Raw genomic sequence first — 6,447 nt, 5'->3', positions numbered from 1 at the left:
TCAGCTCTCATGTTAACGTATTGGAGTGAACACAATAAGACCTGCAGAGACTTTGGTCTGTAGAAAGACCACATGGTTACTAAATGTAATTGTGGTTCCAGAGCCAGTGATTTGCAGGCTTCAGTCAGACTGATCTCAGAGCTGTGACAAAGATAAACTAATCAATAGTTTAGTGTTGAAATGCGAGAACAAACACTTTGAGATCAGATTTGATGGCATGGCAGTTTGATGAATGAGGATCTCGTGATGCTGTCAGCTGTAATCCAACTTTATTTCATGTAGACATGAACACAACAACAACAGTTGTCTTCACATCAACTCAAACACATGATCACAGCAAGCTTCTGGCTGATATGATTGGCTGACTGTTCTCACTCTCAGTCTTTCTGTCCAATCCTGAAGCCTGTCACCATTCTCCTTTCACAGCTTCACTGAGGAAAGCAGCCGCTGAGAAGTTTTGAGGTTTACAGGAAATCCTGGATCATTGCTTTGAAACTAACTGTGTTTAGTCCAATACTGCTGAAACCAGCATGGACTGACTCACACACTCTACTACCCTAAAATCAGTAGAAGGACTTTGTCATTGTGTTATTGTGGATCATCATAATGTCAGCCTTCTACAGACATCATCCAAATGTCAGCAAAACATTCATACACATATTCATGTCAGCACAGATTAATAACGTGTTACTGATCTCGGGTCAGTCTGGAATTAGAGGAGAAAAACTACACACACACATAGAGAAACTATGTCTGAAGGATCAGTATCAATGATCAGACATTTAAATTGACCTATGACACCTGATAGGCCAACCCATGGTGTCTTACAATCCCTCTCATATTAGTATAATTTATAAATACATATGATCGGCCATTCATTCAAAATTGTTTTCCTGTGATAACGGGATAATTATCTAGAGATCTCGAGATAACACACTACAGTTGAATCCAGGGGTCGGCAGGTGCATTTCTTTAGGATAATTTCACTGGTTAGCTCAATTGCTAGAGTGTAAGACTTATAATCAAAGAACTGAGTGTTCAAATTCTGTTTTTAATGATTTTGTATTTATTATTTTGTTTGTTTTTTATTATCCTCTTCAAAAAAGCTGTTATGAAGAGATTCAGGGGAATCAACTCACACATTTCCCGGCGTTTTTTTTTGTAGCATGTACCCGCAAAGACATTTTGGGTAATGGTTATTGTCAGGGACTCTTCCAGCCAGACAGAAGAATATGCTAGCTAGTGAAGTGACAGCAACTGAGAAATTAACACGGTGTGGAGATGCAAACACAAAAGCGGCTTTCAGATGCAAAATTTGAAATAGGCAGCTGAGCAAAAAAAAGCAAAGCTTCCAAACATATTCAGTTTTCTTAAAAGAAAGACGGGATAGCAGCAAGCATGAGATGTGAGCAAGAAGAGTCAGAAGGTGTCCCTTCTGTTGCGGCTAGCAACAGCATCACGCCCTCCAGACAGCATCTCAATAGTAAGAGCAATACAAGAACTAACTATGATGTTGGTTTGATAACAACTGCATCGCAGCAAGCTTTGGGAAAGTCAGTACCGATTTACTGTAACGGTGCCTTCTACCGAACCATCTTTTCCAAACTAAAACTTATCAAATTTTATCATTAAATGAGGGGCTCATTGGCACAGATCCGTTTATTTGAACTTGCCACTCCATCAATAGTCACTAATAGGATCATGTCTTCATGTGTGAAGGTGCGCTGCCACCACAACTTTCACATCATATTAATCTCAGCACAGAAGGAAAAAATGGTGTCTGACCTCAGAGTCTCCAGTCTACAGTGTGGACTCTCCAGAAAATCACACAGCAGCTTCACTCCTGAATCCTGCAGCTTGTTGTTACTCAGCTCCAGCTCTCTCAGATGGGAGGGGTTGGACTTCAGAGCTGAGGCCAGAGAAGCACAGCTGATCTCTGTCAAACTGCAGCTCCTCAATCTGAATAAAAAATTAATGAAACGTAAATAAAAATCAATTCCAGTTTTTAAATGTGTACTATCTCCTAATCAATTAGCCTTTCCCTAAAATGAATAGAGTGACTTTGTCATTGTGATATTGTGGATCATCATATCAGTCTTTTACAGACATCATCCAAATGTCAGCACAACATTCATACATTTATTCATGTCAACACAGATTAATAACATGCTGCTGATCTCAGTCCAGTCTGGAATGTCAAATCAGACATGTTATACTTTCATTTTCATATGTTTCTTCTAACTCGTAAAAATCATGTGTCATTTTATGAAAACTACTAAAACAGATGTCCTTGATGCTCATTTCAAACCACAGATTTAGACTCTCCTCATCACCACTGTCATCTCCATCAACACACAGTTGACTGATAAAAATTATCTATTGTGATTTGTGCTCAGACAAACCCAGAAAATAAGAGGACTGAAGGAAAACTTCTGATATAGATTTCAATTTAGTAGGACAAGAGCAAAATACATGAACTGACTTCAGAATCTCCAGTCTACAGTTTGGACTCGCCAGTCCAGTAGACAGCAGCTTCACTCCTGAATCCTGCAGCTCGTTGTTACTCAGGTCCAGCTCTCTCAGATGGGAGGGGTTGGACTTCAGAGCTGAGGCCACGACTTCACAGTGAGTCTCTGAGAGTCCACAGCCAGAAAGTCTGTAATGACAGAGAATATAAAACTTAAAGTAAAGTAAAATCTGATAGTTATTCTAAATAAATACTGTTTGCATTTTGCATCACAACGCACATTAACATGAGTTGAGCAGCTGTAGCTCAGCTGGTCAGCCATTGATCTTAAGGTTTGTGGTTTGAAACTTGAGCTCCTCCTGTCCACATGTAAAAGTGTCCATGAGCAACATAATGAAACACAACTTACTGCGTTAGACAACAGCATCTGCCAAATTACTGTAATGTGAACATGTCATACTGTAATTAATGGGGTCCTGTGATATGTGTTTTTTATTTTATATAATTATTTATTTATTTTATATTTTAACTTAAGATAACTGCACTCCTACATTTACCTCATTCATGTGCTTGTTTGTCTTTTGTGCATCTTAGATGCATCTTATTATGTTACTCCTTTTGCTTTTCATCTGCCATAAAATTAATGTAATGACCCCTATTACATTAATAGTATAATTACTGTTAAAGGCTGTATTATTTACATTTTAGTGGTAATAGTTTGTCACCAGTCACCAGAAGACCGGTGTTCGGTTCCCACGTGAAACAAAAAGACAACATTAGCATTCATTTTTATGTTTTGTAGAGTTTATTTTAGCGTATAATTTTAGCCTTATTGCTAGTTAACTGTGTTACTTTTAAATAAATTGACAGCCCCCGAAGCCCCTTACCCTAACCATCACACGATTGTGATGCATAAACCATGACTGTATGCATGTCGGTTAACCCTAAAGCTGCGCACATCAGCCATGAGACCGAACAGACGGGATACCAGTTGTGGAGGACATGTTGGTCTGAAAGTTTGTATTTGCAAACTGATATAATTGCTCACATTAAGTTTAAAACGCTGTCTATCAGCGAACACCAAGAAAGTAACTTTGGAATGTATCAGTTTACAGACCAGTCAAATCCTACCAGAGAGAGAGAGAACTTCCTTACTGTTTAACTCATTGCTAATGTAGCAAAACACAAGAAAACATATTCATTGTAAAGTCACACCTTTTATTTATTGAGGATGGAGAGGGGAATGTTGTGTTCACTATTTAAGAGGGAGGATGGCCTCTCCTCACATCCTCTCAAAAAATAATTATAGATATTGTATAAATTATGAAAAGAAATCATGTAAAATAGCTCAGAAACTGCAGATAAAACATTCATCAACTACATGGAAGCTATAATGGAAAAAGCCTCCAAGAGACGTTAGTTCCAGCAGATCACATATGACATGTCTGTGTGTCTGTATATAAAAAGAACAATAAACAGACACATTATAGAAACAGAGTGTAGACACTGTCTCCACTGTAAAAATAAAAAGATTATCATTTTATCACAAGAAACTCTTAAAGTCATTACGTTTCCTGCTGGATTTGTATCAAGCCTCCATCACCCAAAGAAAGATAGTTAGAAGATGATTGAAGATACTTTTGTCACTAACTTAATAGCTATAAACACAAACATTATGTTTGTAGACTTTTTTAGTATAATACGTATAATTGTTTTAGTAATAAGTTTAATACTTTAGAAAACATTTATAGAGGGGAGGTGTTTATATTGTGCATGTGTATAAAGTGTGTTTCTTTATTGTCATACTTATGGCTTTAGCTTTATGTTGTTTTAGTGTTGACAATCACATCTGAACTTACTGAGCCTTTCTGCAATTCCTCAAAGCTGGAATCAGTCTCTGTCGTCCCTCCTCTGTTGTGTTGTATTTCTTAAGGTCCAACTCATCCAGAACCTCCTCTGACATCTGCAGCATGCAGGCTAGAGCTGAGCAGTGGATCTCTGAGAGTTCTTTCTCTGATCTGTTCTCTGACTTCAGGAACTCTTGGATTGTCTGATGTACTGAGTGGTCGTTCATCTCCATCAGACAGTGGAAGATGTTCATGCATCTGTCAGTAGTGGTCCTGGTACAGACTGTCGTTCTGTACCATCTCCTTCAGGTTGTTGATGGCTCTCGAGATGATTTCTGGACTGTTGTCTGTCTGACCCAGCAGGCCTCCTAAGAGTCTCTGGTTGGACTCCAGAGAGAGGCCATGAAGGAAGCAAACAAACAGGTCCAGATGGCCGTTTTAACTTTCAAGGGATTTCATCATTGTTTCCCTCAGGAAGACATCCAGTGTTGAGTCAACATATCCCCCCCCCCCCCCCACGAAAGCTCTTAGTACCTCTTTGTTCCTGTTGGTGTAACAGTGGAACATGTAGACTGCAGCCAGAAACTCCTGAACGCTCAGATGAACAAAGCAGTAGACTGTTTTCTGGAAGATCACACTCTCTCTTTTGAAGATCTCGGTACAAACTCCCGAGTACACCGAGGCCTCTGTGACATCAAGACCACACTGCTCCAGGTCTTTTTGGTAAAAAAATATATTTCCTTTCTCCAGATGTTCAAACGCCAGCCTCCCCAGCTTCAGAAGAACCTTCCTGTCAGCCTCCATCAGCTCCTGTGGACTCGTCTCATGTCCCTCATCGTACTTCTGCTTCTTCCTCTTTGTCTGAACCAGCAGGAAGTGTGAGTACAGGTCAGTCAGGGTCTTGGGCAGCTCTCCTCTCTGCTCTGTAGTCAACATGTGCTCCAGAACTGTAGCAGTGATCCAGCAGAAGACTGGGATTAGACACATGATGTGGAATGATGTGGATGACCCTGCATCCATGTAAGCTGTCTCATAGTGAGGTCATAGTGGCTCAGCTGTACACTGGACAGCAGGTACCAGCTGAGGTAAAACTCTGAGACTCAAGTGAACAAAAGTTTCTTCAAAAAGATTTATCTTATTTTAACATTTTGATGTTTGGCAATATTTCAAGTGTTACTACAATACAGAGATAGTACACACCTTTACATACATACCTGAGTAACTATAGAGTGTGTCATTATTCTAAATCCCCATCCATGTAATTCACCTTGTTGTACAAATACAAAACACCAGTATAAAGTTTATGATGGACTTGCACTACCTGTTTAAAATTCTAGTTATCTATATAGCAGTTTAACTTCTTTCAGAACTGTAAAATGAATTTGTTAGCTGGTCATGTATTACTGTATCACTTGTCTCCTCTCACACATTGATTCAAACTTTATAAAGAACAACAGCAGGACTTAAAAACTCGTCTTCATCCAATTGAATGATATTTGTGAAGTTAAAAAATGGAAGTTAAAAAATGTGAAGTTAAAAAATGGACCCTCCAACTGAACTCAGACAAAACAGAAATCCTGGTCATCGGGTTCCAGCAGATGGCAAAACAAATACTGCCATCTGCTGGTTCCCTAGTAAATCACATTAAGCCTGTGGCAAAGAACCTTGGTGTCTGGTTTGATAGTAATTTAAATTTCGAGCAGCACACCACAAAGCTTGTTCAATCATGTTTTTATCAACTTAGAAATATAGCAAAAATACGATCTATGTTAACTTTTAAGGACACAGAGACCATTTTACACGCCTTCATCTCATCACGCCTGGATTATTGCAACAGCCTTTTCACCTGTTTAACCCAAAAATCTATTGATCGACTCCAGACTGTCCAGAACTCAGCTGCCAGGCTTTTAACCAGAACAAAGAAATATGACCACATTACTCCTATTTTAGCTTCATAACACTGGCTCCCAGTATGTTTTAGAATTGACTATTTTATCCCTTTTATTTTATTCTATTTTACTAATTTTATATTTATCTTAAATGTGTATTTTAGTCTTTTCAATGTTTTCATGCTTTTATCTTGTATTGTTTTTGTATTATTGTCTCTTGGGTATTATTGTCTTTACACTTGTT

General features: G+C 38.6%; 1 pseudogene; it reads right to left on the bottom strand.

The window, feature by feature from the left end:
- Nucleotides 1-1,793: 1,793 nt before the first annotated feature.
- The window catches only part of LOC123983586, a 23,417-nt pseudogene continuing 18,763 nt past the window's right edge, over nucleotides 1,794-6,447 (bottom strand).

Source organism: Micropterus dolomieu, linkage group LG01 (assembly GCF_021292245.1).
Source record: "Micropterus dolomieu isolate WLL.071019.BEF.003 ecotype Adirondacks linkage group LG01, ASM2129224v1, whole genome shotgun sequence".
Classification (NCBI taxonomy): domain Eukaryota; kingdom Metazoa; phylum Chordata; class Actinopteri; order Centrarchiformes; family Centrarchidae; genus Micropterus; species Micropterus dolomieu.
The sequence above is the reverse complement of the archived record's forward strand: the minus strand, read 5'-3'. Positions and strand labels throughout refer to the sequence as shown.